Here is a 21,594-nt window from a genome sequence, read left to right on the forward strand (position 1 = left end):
GTCGTTGGTAGTCAATCCCATGCAGCAGCATGATGGTGGCTGAGTGACTGAGGCAGAGATCGCGTTGCATGCTCATACGGCGCTCCGTAGTCCACACACACACAAACTGCTGGGAGTAGAGGTCAGAACACGAACCGGTCCGTCATGTTGCTGACAGCTCAGATTTATTTTTAATCTTGTGGATGAGGGCTTGCCAAACAGATCAGGTGCCTTGTTAGTGTTGTGTGGGGAACCATAGCGGTATTACTTTGTGCCCTTCTACAAAGAAAATGTAACAAAATAACGACCTTGGAAAAGGTAAATCTGCAGTAATGTGAATTCAGCACGAAAGAAGGCTGAACGACATTTAATTGTTATTCCTACCGCCCACTATTTTTTCCCCTGTATGTGGAAATCACTTTGCTTGTGTACATAGATAAGCCAGGTCATTTTGCTCCAATATTCTTGTTAACATTTGACCTCACTCAATTTGGTTTTTGGGAATGTACAGTGTAGGTTAGTACGTAGAACGTTATGGGCCCTTGAAGGATACTATGTTAATTGTATTTACCATATTTACTGTCTATTCATTTTTGTTCGATTTCTTTATCAGTGGTTGAAAAATGTAATTATCATTGCATCAGCAAGCACATTACTTAGTGTCTAAAGTGACTGCGGTCACTGAGGCAATTTCGCTGATGGCAGTTTCTCCCTCTCTCTCTAACTCTCTCTCTCTCTCTCTCTCTCGCTCTCCTCATCCCTTTGTTCTGATAGGTGCCAATTACTCCACCCCTGTGGTGAAGAAGCAAGCTTCCCCGTCGCCATTGACCCTCAATCTACCCCGAATGTCAACCCTCTATCTCCAAAGTGGAGGGAATTACCACAGCTTTTGTCTACAATCAAGACCAATGAACAGCAGCACCACTCCAATACCCAGAGCTTGACTTTTTCCCTTTTCTTCAATCCAAGTACTCTCTTCTTCAGGGTTGTATCCACGGTCTTCTTCTTTTTCTTTTTGGCAAAACATTGGTTCAGGAGGACAGTGGGGATCAGGCCCTGAGGGTTTTGACATTTCTCCGCTGTGTGATTTTTCTCTCTCCTGGTCTTGTTGCTTGTTGGAGGGGGCCTAAATGAGGTGGTGTGGCTCAGGAAGTGTGTGGAGAGCAGGTGCTCTCCTGGCACTGCTGCTTCCCCTCTGGGAGCTGGGCTGCTGGGGGTTGATCTCCGCCTCTGGGGCCTCTGGGACACAGAACCAGGCCCAGCACACTGCTGGAGGCCCATGGGAGCTGCTTCGCAGGCACAAACGCAGCTGGGTATGGAACCAATTCTTTGTCCTGGAGGAGTACACAGGTGAAGAACCGCTGTATGTTGGCAAGGTAAGTGTTTGCACTTCATGTGTATTTATATAGCAGTTTGGATGAGAAACAAACAATAGATATTGTTTAACTGCACCATGTTTTTAGATAACAATTTACAAGATTTCATCACTCTGATCACTAGGAAAACATGTAGAATACGTCAAAATAAGTCACTCTGATTGCTTATTTGTTTTGTTAAACACATCCATTCTATTTATAGAATTTGTCATTTTAAGCTCATGTTTCAGTCATGTGTTGCTTGTCTCTCAAGTTTATTGCATTCCAAACAGGTTGAAAAAAATATACATTATTTTTCAATAATTAGAGTAAGTGATCATTTGAACCATTAATCACACAATGCTATTTTTAAACATTTTTATTACATGTTGCACTCTCTCTTTTAAACTGTATTAGTGTATCAGCAACTCACAACAGGTGCCAGTAACCACAGCTCATTTCAGCACCACATTTAAGCAGACAGCTCCCTCTCAGTGAGGGCCTGAGCTCAAATTGGGCAGATGGGCCTCATTTGCATTTCCTGGATTTCTGTTTTCTTGAGGAATTTCGTGGTCTTATAATCAAATCAGGTTTCAGCTTTCCGCTCATCTGTAGGATAATTGCTCAGGTCTGCATGTGTTTGCAGGCTCTGCACTCACAAACACACTTCCTGACAGTCTCTGAACTAGATAAGTGGTTCCAGCAGCAGGAATTAGGATAGTTGTGACTCTCCCATTATCTCCCATTGAGTGCTGGAGAAATGTTATGGATAGGAAGCCAAATCACAATGTGTATCCTTAGTGTCAGTGAAACCTTTATGTAGTATACTGCATATACTGGCCTCAGTGATTATGTGTATTTACTATGGTTGTGGTATGCATTTTATTTTTCTTTATTTGTAGTCTTTGTTAGTCATTCGATTGGTTTCTTTGTACAATGTTGACCTTTTAAAGTTGGAATGAGAGCGGTGCAGAGCGGTGCAGAAGGTCAATCTGGGCCACTGAGTTGAACCTGAGATTTGTGTACGTGAAGTCAAAGTTTCTTCTCTGACTCGTACAACTCCAGTACGATAAAGTTAAGTGCATAAAAGCACCTTTTTCATTACCCTCCAAGCACTCGGTCAGGCTTGTACACTGTAGAAATAGTAGCATCAAAACACAAAAAACTGTCACTCATACAATCAAGTGGTTAAGAAATACAAATGGTCTATAGCCTAAATATTGATTGAGGATAAGGGCCTATGGAGAATATTTTTTTTGTGGAATTACACTTTATGCTTTGTTTAGACAGATTAGAAACAGGAGGAGACAGAGGAGTCAAAGTGGGACAGGCAGAAGCGGGAATTGAACCCCTGACTTCCGGGGCAGTAAAATAGCACATTTCATTGTAGTCTCATTGGAATATTACCCACTCAACCACACAGCCACACTGTAAACATAAATTCTGGGGTAAATTGAAATTGACAAAAAAAAAAACCATATACTTATTTAAAAAATGTACCCTTTAATTAAATAGGCAAGTCAGTTAAGGACAAATTATTATTTACAATGATGGTCTACACCGGCCAAACCCAGACGACGCTGGGCCAACATGGGACTCCCAATTACGTCCGACTGTGATACAGCCTGGAATCGAACCAGGGTGTCTGTAGTGACGCCTCTAGCACTGAGATGCAGTGCCTTAGACCACTGCACCACTCAGGAGCCCAACAATCTGTTCATTTCATTCCTTTTCTGGTAGTGCTCCAAGTTCCTGGCAAGGTGTTACACACTTAAGTATTGTTACAACACACCATGTAATGTTTCAAAACATCTCAGGAGGATGTGTTTCAATACTCCAGCAAGAAGGTTTTGTCTCCTTCGCAATGGTGGCAGTTCAGTTGCCACTAGTTTTGGTTTTACAAAACACTTCATTTTAACACTCTTCAGTGTCAACGGAGACAAGGTCCACAGCTTTTAATAGGAAGCTTTTGTAGGTATTTAAGAAGCATGGGCAATTATTCATCCATTTGAATCATCTTTCAGGATACAAGAGGATCTGAGATTTTTGCCTGCCTCAAACCTTAACTTCTCACCCCCTCGCATGGCTGACCAATCAGATCTGTTGATTCCTAGAGGTGATGCATGTTGCCCAGGAGCAAAAGGGACTGTCACGTTAGGTGTCATGACACTGTTTCTGACATGACAGGAAGTTCTGACCTCGTGGCTGAGGTCAGAACTTTGCGTTCATTTGTTTTTTTGTTTTATGGACTTCAAGTGAGAACCTAAGTGAATGTTATCATAAAACATGTATATATTTAATGCAATACCGTAGGTATTTCATAGGGCCTTAGTTTGAGGGCCTAGTTTTCCCCTAATACAGGGGCCTGAAACTCACTTTGAACCAAAACCAAGCCCGTCATTATCATATTTCCAAGCATGCTTTACTGCAGGTTGATTTCTATCTTTTTTTATGTGTTTTTGCTTGTACATTGATTGATACATCTTATGCTAAACAAAGATAAATAACATACATTTTTCTAAACTAATCTAATCTGTTAGTTAGAATTTTTTTTACCCGTTACTGAAATGGTTGTTCCAGTTTGAATGGTTAATGTAGTATCCTTACATTGTTCCTAACTCTGGCAGGCATTCTGAATTCAAGTTGTAGGTGAAGAAGAGCTTCAACTGTTTGCGAGCCAACTCTGGGTGGATTCCAATATGATTTACACATCACTTTGCAAGCCAGCAAAATATGACTTGCATGTAGGGTTGCAAAAATTTGGGAGCTTTCCTGAAATTCCCAGGTTTCCCAGAACTCCCAGGTGGAAGATATCTCGAATCCGGAGTCCTTCAACCAGGATATCTGAGTATTTTGGATAAGTTACTGGAAGTTTGCAAACTCTACTTGATGTGGCCTGTAAATAATCAGTGTGCGATATGTAATTTATTGTCATAAGTTTAATTTTAATGATAACATTCACATAGAAACTCACTTTTTGAAGGCCACAGGATTGGAAAGGAATGAATTCAACAACCATGTATCTGTCACAAAAAAATTATATTCATGGTTGGTAACTCTAGAATTCACTCAAAAGACAAGGCACTCTGGGAAATATTTGAATAGGTTTTACACTAAGTAGTGTATTAATTTAACACTGGTTCCAGTGTGTATATGGTCCCACTCTTTCAGTATTGATTCAACACTCTGTGTTAATTTAATTTAAGACTGGTTCCAGTGTGTATATTGCCCACTCTTTCAGTGTTGATTTAACACTCTCAGTATTAATTTAATACTGGAGAATTTGCTGTGATAGTCCTCCTATTTATGTAATGAAGAAGAACTTATTGTGTCTCCATATTGATATGTATGCTTGCACTCAAAGAAACAGTGGCCACTACTAGATGCAACATATTTTGATTGATTGGTGGAATTGCATTTTATCAGTCTTTATGTGAATTGCCAAAATTAATAACAGTGATAATCCCAAAATAATGTAGTGTGATTTCTTGTACATAATCATCTTAATCATCATCATTTTGGACATTTCTGTACATGCAATGCTTGAGTCAGAATATCTCAACACTGGTCGGCTGTTGGTTATTACACAGTAAGTCCCTCTTAATAATGATGTATACTGAGTCAATAGTGCCACTGTGCCAGCCATGGATAGCCATAATTTGGCATCTGTGTGCAAACAATCCGACAGACCCCCCTAGTTGGATCTGGTCATTTGTCTAAGCAGAAGCAGGGGGATATATGATATAATGTGGGGGAAATGGGAAGTCATCACTTTGGCCTGGCTGATCCCGCCGCTGCTGCATCTGCAGCCCTGCTTGGCTTTAATGGATTCTGTCAGATTGTGAAATTCAGAACCAAATGTCTCATTATGCCTTGGCACTGTGCCTGGGGTAAGTGCACTGGCCTAGAATCAGCTGCAGTCACAGCAAGCCGGCGAAAACATACATTAAAGACTCAAAACTACACAGTGTCGTCTGAAAATTGGTGACGCATATTTAAGCAAGTGGGAATGGTGTTGTCGGAGTAGTGCTTACACTTAACAGATGCTCGGCGGTAAACATGACATAATTGCAGTGATTATGTGCGGTGATTATCGTTTTGTGCACAGGGTGTTCGAGTTACTAAATATTTGCAAGTACCAGTGTGGAGTCTGGGCTGAATTAGTGATCTAAGTAGGCATGCAATTCGGTATCACTTTTATTCCTAATTAGTTGAGTCAACTTTTATCTCTAAGCTTTCATTTTGTGTCTTGTCTGTGTTTACCAGAACGTGTACAGAAATCACAGTTTCTGAGCAATTTTACAAACTTCTGAAAAACATTATACTGACTTTGTTGATGAGCTCCTACCACGGCAGTGTCCTCCTTTCCCATAGGTCTGTTCACGTTTCAGTGGCTACAGTGCTTTGCCCATCAACCCTCGGGGCAAGCAGAGCGCCCGTTCACGTCAAATGGACCATCGTAGGGCACAACAGACAGGACCCTTGTGCTGCATCTAGCTTATTTTTAGAGCCTGTTTTCAGAAACTGAAAGCCTGAATAACCATCCAATTAATGGATGGACTTATTTCCCTTTTCTTCCTTTAATGGCTGCTTTCAGGGCAGTATTGTGAAGCCTTTTCCCTGCCAAACACACAACTATGGGCCTTTGTCCATGTGAATAGAGAAGCACAAGGAGAGGCAGGAGATCGGAAAACATCTGTGGATGAGCAGCTGGAAATTTGAGCTAAAGCAGACTTGTACTGAGTTCACGAAGTACAAAGTACACATGCTCTATCAACATGTAGTCTGTAACTTGAAAACAAGTGGATCTGCAACTTGGGTTTTACTGATCACCACCAGTTGCGATGCGAAATGTTTTTCCCTCTTTAGTTCTTGGCTGAATCATTCCTACTCTGGTGGCAAATAAACTTCAATAACTAAGCCTATAGCGAAAGTCATTACATTTTTGAAGAAAACACGCGCGCGCGCATGCGCATGCACACGCACACACACACACACACACACACACACACACACACACAGGATGATACCCATGCTAGCTCCCTCATTAGCATTCTGTTAGAGATTCCCTTTCAAATAGATTAGTGTCATAGAGCCCGGTATGCTACACCATGCCTCCACTGAGGGGTCAGTCCCAATCTTATCTAATCACTATCTCCACTCATTTACCACAAACAGGGAGGCAAAGCTGGCTAGTGGAAGGGGCCGCATGCGCTAGCTAAAGAGGAGGGAAGATGAGAGAATTTGAGCTGACGGGGGGGTCATCATATCCTAGGAACTACCCCAGGGAGAGGGTATGGGAGTGGGGGAGCTCATCATGGAGCCTGGGGCCTCTGGGAATGTTGTGTTAGTGGGGGTTTGGAAGGCAACACTATGCTATTATCCAGGGAATGAAAATAGATGCTGATAGTGGTGCACCTTTTAAAGGACTAGTTGTGGCAGAAAAATAATATTGTTAGGACTTTTTTTGATAGTCTTCTCCAAAATACAGTGTAAAACGCAGACACTCTTTCACTTCACCCTTTATTTGTGACTGATGCGTCAGTGTACACACTATAAGAAACTATTTAACTTCTCTTTGTCTTGAGAGATGGGGCAGAAGACATCGGGGCTTTAGGGGGCTGAGGCAGGTATGTCCCCTGGGGAATGAGAGTGCAAGGTACAGAGCAGAGGATCACTGTTGACCTATCACCTTGCCACGAGAAGCATCCTTTGGGCTTGATTTTTCCACTTTATGGTACACAGCTGGTAGGGTTGCTAAGAAACAGAGGTAGAGAGAAGAGCTAAATCATTGCTGACTAGTTCCATTCTAGTTTGTTTGATGCCCCCTAGTAAAACGGTATCTTGCTCATATGAAGGGAGCCCAAGAGGGATGGATGGTGTGTCTTGGGAATTGTTTGTTTATCATAGGTTATATTATGGTTTGAGGTATGGTTAGAGGTAGGGGATTGAGTTGTTGAAATTGTTGAAGTTCTATATTGACTTTTAGGGATCCAAACTAGTAAGACCTTGAATTTTTGATAAGGTGTCCTCAGCCTTTTGTTGAAAGTAATGTATGACAACAAAGACAAAGGGAATGTATATTATGCTTCAATTCAAGTTCACACACACACACACACACACACACACACACACACACACACACACACACACACACACACACACACACACACACACACACACACACACACACACACACACACACACACACACACACACATACACACACTGTGCCTTGTACATGGTCTTGCCTGTTATCTTCCGAAAAATTGACAATGTTGGCTCAGGGGAGACTTTGGATCAATCAACTTATAATTTTTTTCATAGCTGTTGGGCCTCAAGAAAATAAGTTATTTGAATGATTAAAATACACAAAATTGTGACAGACAGGGTTGATTTGGTCTTATGTAGCAACATTTTAAGTAGTTTTTTTAACGTTGAATAAAAGTAGAGCTAGAAAATGGTATATCATACACTATAGAACAATGAGAAAGTAATTCTGATTTGAAAGTTGATAAACTTGTAACCCCATTTTGAGAAAATGGCCCTTGAATGTTTTAATACACCTACTGGAGAGCTCTTCTTTGTCTACACCCCACCAATCTCTGTAAGGACTCACATGTGAGGCCATGTGCTAAACAGAGAGAGTACGGTAGTGTACTAAACAACCAAAGATATCAAGACTAAAGGTTGGTTTATACTAGGTCTATTGACATGTCTGTATACAGTTGTCACAGTGACATCATGAACATTCTATAGTCGTCTGACATCAAACTTGTCGTTGTCGTTTAAAAAAAATATAAACACAAAAACAACAAATCAAATCAAATGTATTTATATAGCCCTTCTTACATCAGCTGATATATCAAAGTGGCTGCATGACATCAGCAGCATGGTGGTCCAAAATAGCATAACTGTTGTATTTTAACACCAGTAAACCATCCGTTTAAAAATGTATGTTGTATATGTCAATCTAGCAAACCAGGCGACTAAAAGCAACTTTCTAAACAATGTTTTGGTTAGTTTCTAGCTTATTAGGTAGCTAGCTAGCTAACGTTAAGTTAGCTGGCTAGCCAGTTCAAATAATGACCATATCATATAGCTGACAACGTCTTAACATGAGCTCATTTGTATTCATTATTACAGGAAAATAAACTCAAAACAAGATCATTATTTATAATTTAATGGCAAGCTAATTACAGAAAATAGCTTACGGTTGTGAGTGTGACGAAATAAAAGCAGGGTATTCTACCGAAGAATTTTAGAACTTGGACACTGTCTCGTTGGCCTAACGCTATATCCTTATTTGACTTTGGTGCAGGCCATGTTGTTCTTCACATTAACATCTCTGGTGAACACACACTATATCAAATAAAATCTAAGTTTATTTTTTACACATGCACAGGATGCAGAAAGTGTAAACGGTACAGTGAAATGTTTACTTGTATAGTGGAATCTTTTGTTTAGACATTTAGCTAGCTAGCTAAACAATGAACCATAATCCTAACTCATAATGTTACTACCCTGCATGAATCTACAGGTAGCTAAAGATAACCAACTAGGTTCAATGTTAGCTAGCTAGCTAACATTAGGCTATTACTAGCAATGCAAATGGCTCTGAGATACGAATAATATTACTACACAAATCATACACGTAATGTTAGCTAGCGAACCAGCCCGCTAACATTAGCTAGCTAGCTAACGGTACGCTTTAACTTGCAATGAAAATTACTTTCTGACAAAATTAGAAAAGTATGATATTTGAAAATTTAGCTAGCTAGACTCTCTTACGTGTGTATAGGGATGAACGCTTCTCCCTCCTTGTCATGGATACCTTGGTTGCCCTTAGTTTGAAGATGTAATCTGGAGACAGGTGTTTTATACAACAGACTTCTGTCTCTTCGACTCTCTCCACATATTTGCAATCAAACGCCTGAATTTTCTCCACCTCCTTAGCTATCATACTCTGCTTCCACTGGTCATTCCACTGATTTCAAACCTCAGTCCTCCAGAAAGTGGAGAGCATTAGCAACACTTTTGCAGTTCTTCGTAATATTGTTAAAAAAAGCTGCATTAGAAAGGATTACCTACACATATTGAGCAGCTCATGTTATAGACAGAAGCGTGCTACATGGCAGACCAATCCGAACTCATCTCTCGGGCATGCCCAGCCCATCCATTATCTCAGCCATGGCTAGCGGGAAGGTTCCTCACTTTTTCCGTGGCTAAAACAACTACGCTCGTAATTTAACAATTGTATTTGTATTTACAAATGGCATATGTTTGTTATTAAAGCACATGAAAGTTCACATGTTTCAGAAGGCATTTCTTCCCCCCAAAAAAACATTTTAATTTTAAAACAAAATGTTTACGTTCAAATTCCTCTCCTGTGAAGTAGTGATGCTCGACATAAGCCTCGTTTCCTGAAACGAGTCCCAATTACAGTATAGCTTGAGATGAATAGGAGTCAACTTGCCCTGTCATTAGCTTTTTTCCCTCTAAATAGAATTAGACAATGAATTTGAGGCGTCATTTTTCATGGAATGACTAATCAGATTACGGTATCAACATTAATTTTCAGACAAGTGTCTGTTTGTAATTAAACAAGTTTGATCTGGGTGTATCAAATACCGGACCAGGAAGCCATGTTGTATAATGCACTATTAAATAGAAACCATTTTGGAAATTGATCCACATCGTCAGTGAGTCTTTCAGGTATATGCTGGCAGCCTGTTACATAATATATTATCTCTTTAAAATTCACAAGTTGTGAATACTTGCTATGGTATCGACAGTTCAGTGTTGTCTTGCTTTGATTTTGCATTGATATGTCAGACTATTTCTTTCACTGTCAATACTGTAGGTGTTATTCTTGCCTCTTCAGCCTGAATTAAGTTGTGTCCTGAAGTGGTTTGTTGGAAAGAGTTTGTGTGAAGTCATCCTATTCTTGGAATGAGGCCCATTCATTTTCAGTGGGGGAGATGAGTCCATTGTCTGGCAGCGGTAAATTATGCCCTTGGCTGCAGCTAGCTAGGCAAAGCAAAGACTATGGGATGATTCAGAAATGGATTGGACTATGATCTAAGGTTCTTGTTGAGTTCTGTGTGACTGTTCCTGAAATCCCACAGAAGGAATGTTTAAGTCGATAGAATGATTTACTGTGTTTCTTCGACAGGGGATAAATGCATTCACTTCTACAGGGAATGTGTGTACACATCAAACGTGTTCCCTCCCTAAGGCCAAGGCTGTCTCATGTTGAGGTTTAAGGTATCTTATTGTTTGAAGTGGTACTGCTTGTTTGAGTTGGTTATTATCCACTTGGATTGTAGTGGTATGGAAGTCTATGTAAATGAGAATTCAATTATTATCCCCTATGTTCTCTTTCAGTCACAGGTATCAAGTTTCACTCACACATTTATTTTGTAACATTGAGAGTGAGTCACAGAAGTCATATTCACTTTAATGCCTGAGCTATCCACATCCACAGACAATATTACTCAGGTCTTTTGTGTTTGCTGAATGACTCCTTGAGCCCTATTCAATCGAAACAGGTAACTGAGATAAAAAATACCATTCTTCCAACAGCGAGAAGCAAGTTTGAATTTAAATTCGGTTGGCATTCTACTTGTTTCCCACTGCCATTCTTCTGTTGAGGACATTATTCCAAACATGCACTCTTGAACCCCAAGAAATATTGTGTTTTTGACCTATGCTTGCGTTCAGTATATGGGGATAGATTTCTGCCATGTGTACATTATGTTTTGGCAGGTATCTACCTCCATACAGCTTGATTAAATAAGGACCATTGTTTTCATTATTTCTTATCTTATTATTTTTTGAATGTACATTGTACATTGCTCACAGTTATTCACATAGTGTTTACTCCCTGGAGTTAACCCTATTGGTAATGTATTGGCTTCTCTGTGACACTTCAGTATATCCAGCCACACCGACAAATCAATAAGTTATTTAATTTTCTATTTCATCAATTAGCAGACAAATGAATCTAATCATATACTGAAGCTAAAATTAGAAGATACTTTACTCTGGGCAAGAGCATACAATCTAAGAAGGAACTTTTTAGTACAACGGGAGATGCGGCGACATCACAGCCTCATCACCAAAGCCATTCACGCCTAGGCTATGATTTTTAATAAAGGCCACATTCAACAATGTCAGCCACCAAACGTTGGTAAACGGTTTGAGCGCTGATCAAATTTCAGAGTGGGTGATATACATATTAAATGGCAATTTCACCCTGGCTCTGCCACGGCATATAGTAAATTCTACATAAAAAACATAGCTTTTTTTTATCATAAACAATTATCTAAACCACAGGCTAGAAATAGCACATTTTCATTTCACTGGTAGAATCAGGAAGTTTCGACTCCCTGTGTATTTGTGAACAACAAAGTCTCGTATTCATAGCGAATGCTGATACCGCCCGCTAGGTAGAGGGAGTGTGCCCACAAACTTAAATAATGGCGTTGTTAACTTCGAACGACCAACACACAATCATTTCAGGATTTCTCTAGGCAATATTTTTTTGTTTGTTCTTCACTGTTTAACATCATGCCCGTGTGATTCTGCCAGTGATTTGCGGCTATTAAGAATGATGCGGTGACAGAAGATTATCGGAGGGATTTTCAGGCTGAACTGATGAGGAATACATTTCAACGACAGCTGAGAAGTGATGCGATACCATCGTTTTCGTCTTCCTTCACAACAAAATGGAAGATTATCAATTAGAGGTAACCTAACATTAGCTAGCTTGATAGCCTAGCTGGGTAATTTAGCTAGCTAGCGTTACAGTCCTGTACTGAACTCTGAAAGCCATCAGCTAAATCATATAGCTAGCTATCTTTTGGTATACACACAGTCAATCAATTTCGCCCATGCCATGGTAGTCACTGCTTGACTGGTAGCTGCCTTTAGCAGAGTTAACATGTTTGTTTGTTCGTTCTATCTTTGACTGACGTTAGCTAATGTTACCAAATAAGAGTATCTACATTTGGTAGCCATCTATTCCACCCTTGTCTGGAAAACAATCAGTTAGTACAAATAGAATTGTCGATATAGCAAACTCACTCTCTGTTTGTGTGTTGGTAGCAATGATGAATGTGTATAAATCGTCTGGTTGGTTAGTTGGTTCTCAGCCAGTCCCAACTGGCTAGCAATCTTGCTTCCAATTTAGACACTAGTTAGCCAACAGCAAGCTGACAATATTGAAATGTCCATGTTAGGTATGCTTAACTAGCCCGTCTAATAGAGATCAAAACAATTGAGTAGTTAAATTGTGTATTGTTGTATATTTTGTTGTAGGTGGTATAGAATCTGATTCCACCAACATGCGCTCCCAACACCTAGCTCTGCACAAGCTGAAGGTAAGTTGGCCAAAATATTTCAAGCTGACGGCTAAGATAGCTCAATTTCCATTGAGCATGGTATAAACATGAATTGGATACTGTTTGTATGGTTTGTGTTGGTGTTATGGGGTTACAGGTGGTTCGAGGTAGCCTGAGGACCACAGAGTACCTTCCAGACCATGTCATCAATTTAGTCTACCCCCCTTCTCATTTGACCTTTTCTGTTTGTAAAACTCAGGTTATCTGGAGTGATTCCACAGTGCCTTGCTGAAAAATAGTCCGAAGCGGGGGCATTTCGGGTAAACAAGCATAAGGGAGCGGACACACCTTACGGTTATGGAACACACCAAGATTGTGAGACAGAAACCAGGAAGGGACACTGACAGTAATGATGTACAACCACCTCATTCTTCTCTGCAGATTTTTAGAACACAATGCAAAGACATGTCTACAAAATTCCCCTGCAAAGGGATACTATTGACAAGAATGATCTGTCAAAGTCAATGGGCTGGAAGAGGTTTACAGATAGTACATTGAGATGAGGGGGGTTTTGGTTGTACAGGATTGTGCTTAGACAGTAAATGTATTGTGTATGAGTGTGATTGAGGTGCCTTTTCTCCTCATGGCACCTCATGGTCCCTTCCACCAAAAGAGTAAAATGCTAACACCATAACCATGCCTTTTCAGGAGACATGCAGTACCCGTAAATCTTCTGCAAGAGAACTGAACAGTTGGTGGTTAAGAAGCCCTACACCACTTTCGGCAGTCTTATCCATTTGGCCGTTTTCCGCAGACAGGACAAGCCCATCACCATAAGCACAAAGAATCTCAGCTTCCCCAGCCCACCATTGCCAGTGTACCGAAGCCTGATAAAGGACTATGGCTGCGTTTACACAGGCAGCCTAATTCTGATATTTTTTTCACTAATCAGATCAGTTCTGAAAAAGACCTGATGTAATTAAGACCAGCTAGTGGAAAAAAGACAAGCATTGGGCTGCCTGTGTAAACACAGCCAGTATGGCTCAGCATAAGATGTAGAACAGGGGCCTCTAACCCTGTTGCTGTGGAGCTACCCTCCTGTAGGTTTTCGCTCCAAACCCAACTGAAACTAACCTGGTTCAGCTTATCAACTAGCTGATAATTAGAATCAGGTGTGCTAGATTAGGGTTGGAGTGAAAACCTGCAGGATGGTAGCTCTCCAGCAACAGGGTTGGAGAGCCCTAAATAAATACCCTAAATAAATATGGATATTTTCTATCAATCTTCAAAATTTGTCTGCCCTTATGTATTCACAGAAGATATTTATATAAGCTGTATAGGGCTCTGTAGCATCAAACAGATGCTAGACATTCAGATATCCAAAGAATGTTTGTTTATTTATAAAAAAATCTAAAATAGCAGTGTACACTATTTAATGCTAACTCAAGAGAACTGGGTATTCAACAACAATGTTATATGGTAAAAGTAACATACCCAAAAAATTGTATGAACAGTGTAGTACAGTTCAGTGTGTCCAAATGTGTCTCAGGTGTAGAGACACACAAGTGCAGAGAACTGTAGTTACAGATTGTTACACCAGATAATGTGATTTACCCAAAGATTTTTGCCGAAATCTTGTCTATTTCAAGTCTTCTCTCATTGGTCGAGACAGATGGGTGTCCATCCCAAAGTGCTGCATGCCATGATGACAGAGATCTGTCTCGAACAGACAGTGAGAAGACATGAAATAGACAAGATGGCAGTGCACATATTGTTGGATTACTTTATGGAGCAAAAAAGTATAACGGAGCATTTTCTAAATTCAAACTGACCCCCTGCAACTGGACACGGACATTTTATGAGACTCCTGTTTCCCCTAATCAAGGACAAAGATGGCATCGCTAAGGTTGGTCAAAAATTATCTGTGCTACACCAAACAGTACCTATCCTGTACCTCCCAGTAATGGATACCAAAAATATTTGGTTAAATCACATTATCTGGTGTAATAATCTGTAGCTAAGAGAACTGGTTATCAGCAGATGATGGGATAGGTGGTCATGATGAAATTGCCATTCCGAAGAAACATACAGTAAGTATGTGAGTGTTGTCATGATCAAACTGCCATCTGCTTGAAATCCAGCATAATGTCTAATCCCTTGAGAGGGATACAGTTCACAGGATACAGTTATGCTACAATGACACACGGAGGCAAAGGAATTCTCTTTCTGTACCTAGAATCCACTCCAGGAAGAAGCCCAGGCACCACACGATATTGTCTGTAAGATGAAAACAATACGATTATACAGTTTGAACAACAGTTGAACCGAGACAGCAACATTAGGGTAGACTAGTTGAACATGCATACATATGCACAGGTACAGAGATTACATGTACAACAATATCTAGCCAAATAGAAAGAAATATGGCATAATCCTCAGCTTTTGCACACTGACCAGACTGCACAAATGAGCCTAGGTAGGTAGTATCTACCTTCAGCCAAGTCTATCAGGCATGCTTAGGCACATTTTTTTATAGTAAAACCAGCTTTAGTTTTTGAGATTTACAACAGTACATTTTTGTATTATTGTTTCTCCTCACTGTTTGCTAGTAGTCTAAAACTTTGCACATACACTGATGCCATTTAGTGGCCAAAATCTAAATTGCACCTGGGCTGGAATAATACATTATGGCCTTTCTCTTGCATTTCAAAGATGATGGTACAAAAAATACAAAAGAATGGTTATTTTTTTCTTTGTATTATCTTTTACCAAATCTATTGTGTTATATTCTGCAACATTCCTTTCACATTTCCATAAACTTCAAAGTGTTTCCTTTCAAATGGTACCAATAATATGTATATCCTTGCTTCAGGGCCTGAGCTACAGGCAGTTAGACTTGGGTATGTCATTTTAGGTGAACATTTAAAAAAAAAAGGGGCAAATCATTAAGAGTTTTAACAAGAGTTCTGTCCGTGGTGCTGAATGAACAGTGTACTTTTCCCTCTGTGTTGTTCATTGCATGTTTAATTATGAAAATACCTACCAAAAGGAGAGCATGGATATGGTTTATTTCTGTGCATGTTAAAAAAGTAAAATAAAAAGCATATCTGGATGTGATTTACAGTAAATATATCTATCAACACATGTATAATCCTGTAATATGATTCTGGCCCACAATGGCAAAAATATATTCTAATGTGGCTCTCCATTGAAAATAATTACCCAGGCCTGCAATAACCCATAATGACAAAGCAGAAACAGGTTTTTTGAATTTTTTGCAAATTAAAAAAAATATATCTAAACTGAAATATTACATTTACATATGTATTCAGACCCTTTACTCAGTACTTTGTTGAAGCACCTTTGTGGCGCAGTGGTCTAAGGCACTGCATCTCAGTGCTAGAGGCGTCACTACAGACCCTGGTTCGATTACAGGCTGTATCGGTACCAAATACAAATTGAGTGTATGTAAACCTCTGACCCACTGGGAATGTGCTGAAATAAATAATTCTCTACTATTATTCTGACATTTCACATTCTTAAAATAAAGTGGTGATCCTAACTGACCTAAGACAGGGAATTCTTACTAGGATTAAATGTCAGGAACTGTGAAAAACTGAGTTTAAATATATTTGGTTAAGGTGTATGTAAACTTCTGACTTCAACTGTAGATGTTCCTTTGTCAAATTCGTGTTGATGAGAGGAATCACTTGAAGGTCAGTTCTTTCAGTTTTCCCCAAAGGATTGTTGTTAGTGTCTGCCTCCTTTTCAAAAAATCCCACCTTGGGGGAGGGAGGGGGCCAGAGCACGAAGCACCACCCAACACAAGTTGTAGTCTTTCAAAGGCTGGGAAAAAATTCTGCTTGTATATTTAGCATTGAATCCGCCGATAGGAACATTGCTGAAAGACTTCCAATGGCTCTATCGAAAAAGGACGACCACATCTACGTACATCCCAAAAACATGTATAGTGCGATCAGTATAACATAGTCTTCGGAAAATTCCACAAAGCAGGACTACATGTATTTTTAGATCTCGCTCCCCCCATCAATACAACGTAAGTCGTCATAGGGTGTATCATTCAGAGCGCAAAGTCTTGACCTGCCTTCCTCCTGGGCAATTATATGTGATACACATCTCACTGTCCTAGAAATGCCTCAGACATGATGAAAGCAAGCCCAGATTCCCCCAGGGTGAAATTCCCCTTTAAGGTTGCCATTCCCATAGAATTACCAAATGGGCTGATTTGGAAGGTGTTTCAAACAAACAGAGTGTATCCCCAATGACCCAATATGTTTATTCAGTCGGGCCTAGTTTTATGTAGCTGAGATATCTGTCTTGGGTTGTGTGCACATTTCTGCCCAGCAAGTGTGTGATAATGTGTGTACTGCGTAGATCTGACTTCATGATGAATTCCAGTATGATCAATCAATTATGATATTGCTGTGTTGTAGTCTGAACTTTGAGACTCCATGTCAGTGACTGAATGGGTATGTTTTGTCACTACCTACCTAAACTCCTTGTGACTCTGAGGCTGTCTTAATATGGACACCGTACAGAGAGCCTGTTTACCTACCTTGTGATAAGTCACAGTGCTTATTTTCCATCCTTTGACTGGAATGCATCAGGCTTTATGGCAGCTGCAGTCACATCACTGGGGATCCTCTAGTCATAGCCTTCTCAACTAAACAAATAGAGACACTTAGCTCCACACTCTTCTGCACTGTTAGCAAAGTCTTATAGGTTTCCGTTGTGATGGGCTCTTGGCGGTGGTGGTGTGTGTGGATTTACATGTGGACAGTAGAAGTATATCATAATTCAAGACTGTCTGTTGTAATAGGTCATTTTTTTTCTCTTTCAATCTCTGACTCAGGTTGTGTCCCAAATGGAACCCTATTCCAGGGCTGGCTCTAGGCGATAGCTGAGTGAGCGTGACAAACAAAATCAATGGGGGCCCTATGGAGGTCAGGGCCCCTGGGCACGTGCCTTGCGTGCCTGATTCGGCCATGATTACAATGAGTTTGGAATTGTGATACAGTGAATTATAAGTGGAATAATCTGTCTGTAAACAATTGTTGGAAAAATTACTTGTGTCATGCACAAAGTAGATGTCCTAACCAACTTGCCAAAACTATAGTTTGTTAACAAGAAATTTGTGGAGTGGTTGAAAAACAAGTTTTAATGACTCCAACCTAAGTGTATGTAAACTTCTGACTTCAACTGTACGTTTTCTGCAGTTCTGCACATTTTTGCCATGGGGTGGAGAAAAAAAGTTATATTTGTATAACAAATTACCTTCAATTCTACCCATTTTTGCCATTGGGTGATCAGGGCCCTCTGTAATTTGGAGGTCAGGGCCCTGCGTGACTTGTCGGTATTCGGCCATGATTACAACAAGTTTAGCTAGCTGGCTAGACTAATATACCAATTAAAAAAGTGTTAACTGACATGGCTAATTGAGTGATGTCAGTGACTGACATAACAAAAGAAAAATTGCTGATGCACAACCAAATTTCGAACTTGCACCTTGTACTATTCTAACTCTCACAACAGTAAGTTGAAACCCCAACTGAGTTCCTTTTGGGATGTGGGGCCCTAAGCGACAGCTTATGTCGCTCATGTCTGGAGCCGGCCCTGCCCTATTCCCTATGTATATGGTTCCTGGTCAAACATAATGCACTATATAGGGAATAGGGTGCCATTTAGGATGGTGACCCAGTTTTCTGCTGACCTCTCTCACCAGGACCTCTTTGACAGTCTCCATCCAAGTATATTTAGTGAATACGGCCTAAGTAAGAACTATTGATATCATCTTTGTGGAGTGGCCACTTGAAAGTGCTTGAAGTGATAAGCACCCTTAAACCAACAGGTTTTTAATCAAAATAATGTGTGTCAAGCTCTACTATTTAAACACTTTAGTATTCGAGAGGGCTTGAGTGTGTTTGTGACAACAAGTGTAAACAAACTTGAGCAATAATATTTTTCCAGTTTAACCCCTAGTAGACCAGTGGGACGTAAATTCATATCACATTTATTTATAACAATACAATATTTATTTAAATCACAAAGGCTTCAGAACAGATTCATCAATAATGACAATCAATAATCAACAGTCAATAATCAATAATGTACACACAATATTTAGAGAGCTTGGGACTATACGGTTCTATGTTCTCTACCTATATAGTACTCTAAGTACCCCAATTCATGTGGTTAAGTTCAAAAGAATACTTGTTTGTGTGTGTGTGTATTTGTGTACCTAGTGCAGTCCCCTCTCTATTGCTCGTCCAACAACCTTCAAATACAGAAATTACATTTAATCAAATTGCTCATGTTATTCACTTTGGCATCATCAGGCTCTCTTTGGAGTCGCCCTTGACATGTGTTTGTTAATTAAAGACATGCAGGAGTACCTCCCAGGCCTTTTAATCTAGTGCCCCCCCGTTTTGTCAGTCTTGCCACCGTGGCAATTTGTCATCGACTCAGATGAAAGTCATCAAGCTGGTAATCAGGACAGCCTTTTCGCTTTTCGTTTTCTCTTTTATTCCCCCCCCCCAACCCAGAGATGCATAGCACACAGAATGGTAGCATGAATAGGCATCCCCCTTTCGAAGAATTATGGGGGAGGGAATCAAAGCTCTTTTTCCCACTAACAGGCTCCTTAGATACAATCTCTGGGTGACCTTTTTTTCCTCTGGGAAGTAATACAGCCCACCACTGACAGCTCACAGCTCACTAACAGTCACTTTGTACTAAAAGAAACCCTCCAATGACACCGCAAGGGAGCGGACATGCATTTTCCATGAGTCGGCAATACAATACAAGAAGATAGAATTAGCATTTATGTAATTTCCTTACATTGACTAGCCTCCATGCTAGGCTCAACAGCAGCAGTGTGGTGTCATAGAGTTAAAGTGCATTAGGTAGAACTGAGTTGAGCCAAACAGTGAGCTTGACACACACATCACCAAACATCCAACCAACCATTCATACTAATGAGATTAACAGCTAGACCTGGTGACATATGGCTAATTCAAAACCCTGGGCTTTGTTTTTATGCAGTAAAATCTGTCGCAAAATGTTTGGCTGATTCATATGGTGTTGTTGGCTAATCCTCTGGCCTTTGGGTAAGTGGGCAACTCGTCTTATATACTACCGACGCTTTTAATCATGCTAATGTTAATGGGTTGGTAGAGTAAGAAGTAGGCGCTCTAATTAAGGTGGAGAATGTTCTAGTTGTTCCCATCCAATTTTCTTCCACTGTGGTAATTGGGATTGCTTTCTGAGGCATTAGGATGACTTGGCGGGCAGGTGCAGATATGAAGTCTCCCTGACGTTGAAGAAAGGCAGAATTCCGAAAATCATTTCTGACTTTGATGGAAAGATGATTCGCTCATGTGCGCAGCCAGAGAGCAGCGAGGCTTGCTTTATCCTCGCCGAGTCTGTCTCTGTGTAATTTTTAAATTGGGCTGAATCTAAAAAGGGAAACGTTATCTCCTTTACACCCTTACAACCAAGCAAGAGACACTCTCATAGATCCTCTAAAAAGCTTTCAATATTTCTCTCCTCACACCAAGTCATTTGATATGAGAGTCAAATCAGTATTTGCCACCATTCAGTCATGATAGGGGAAACAGACAGATTAGCTGTAAATTAGTTGGAAATAAAACCACCTGCTCATATCCTGTAGTGTTTTGGCGGCAGACATGGGTTCAAATACTATTTAATTTTTTTGGTTCAGTTGCGCCAGGCAAGCTCAATCAAGCCCAGATACAGTATTTGAAATGGTTTCAAATATTATTTGAACCCCCTATTTAGTTAGTGACCGCCTCAAAGAGCTCAAGACAAACGACACGTCTCTGAAACAGCGACCTAATAGCACTTTCGTTCATTTGCTTTATATATCACAGGGCAATGTGTTCCCCATGATAACCTTGATGTTACCACAGTGATGGATATGGCCAGCACCTGGCCGCACCATTCTGGCACACTGTGACATCTCGTATAACCTTACCTGATTGTCTCCTATGACATGTCACTTTATTATGGTATTAAGCTAATTTACCATGAGATTCTATAGGATGATCAGTCAACATTAGAGAGAAAGCCCATGTTGCTCACTGTCACCCAGATATTGATGTGTAAATACCAGGGGGAACGACTGCCCCCTCTCATCGAATACAGGATGATGGCGTGCAGTGGCTCTTGACCAATTCTGCTATTTTTTTTTTTACACAGATCTTAAAATGTTTTGTACATAATGTCTCCGCCATCATTTCCTATAACTAACTAACCTTGATTTGTACGAAAATGTCCTCTTCATCGAGTCGGCAGCTCTGGAAGTTCTGCTTACTCTGGACTAGGCCCTAATCCCCTGGTTTCAAAAGAGGAAGCGGCGGCAAAATAGAGGCAGGTGAGGCGGCCTCCTGACGAGACTACGTCGATAAACAAATAGGCCGCCATTGTCCTCCGTTCTATTCGCGAACCTGCAATAGCTGGAGAAAAAACTGAATGAGCCATCCTATCAACGGGACCTGAAAAACTGTAATATCCTATGTTTCTCAGTTGTGGCTGAACGATGACATAGATATACTGTACATCTCGCTGATATTTATATGCATCGTCAAGACAAAGGGGGGGGGTTGTGTCTCTTTGTTAACAACAGCTGGTGCGTGATCTCTAATGTTAAGGAAGTGTATCGAGTTTTTATAACTCATGATAAGCTGCAGACAATACTGTTTACCAAGAGAGTTTTCATCCACATTTTTCATAGCTATCTATTTACCTCAGACAATCTGCACCTGCAGGATTGTCTGAGACCAACCACCCAGACAGCTGATGAAACTGTGAGTTTGCACAACCGAAGAATTTCTGCACAAACTGTCAGAAACCATTTCAGGGACGCTCATCTAGGT

The 21,594-nt window shown here is 40.3% G+C and overlaps 1 protein-coding gene across 1 annotated transcript in view; it reads left to right on the forward strand.

Annotated features, from left to right (window-relative positions):
* The first annotated feature begins 1,277 nt into the window (after positions 1-1,277).
* The window catches only part of LOC120050393 (cadherin-7-like), a 99,886-nt gene continuing 79,569 nt past the window's right edge, over positions 1,278-21,594 (forward strand). Inside the window, exon 1 of the mRNA XM_038996981.1 lies at positions 1,278-1,355. The gene's annotated coding sequence lies outside the window, so the exon portion shown is untranslated. The remainder of the gene's footprint in view (positions 1,356-21,594) is intronic.

The sequence above is a fragment of the Salvelinus namaycush genome, chromosome 7 (assembly GCF_016432855.1).
Source record: "Salvelinus namaycush isolate Seneca chromosome 7, SaNama_1.0, whole genome shotgun sequence".
Lineage (NCBI taxonomy): Eukaryota > Metazoa > Chordata > Actinopteri > Salmoniformes > Salmonidae > Salvelinus > Salvelinus namaycush.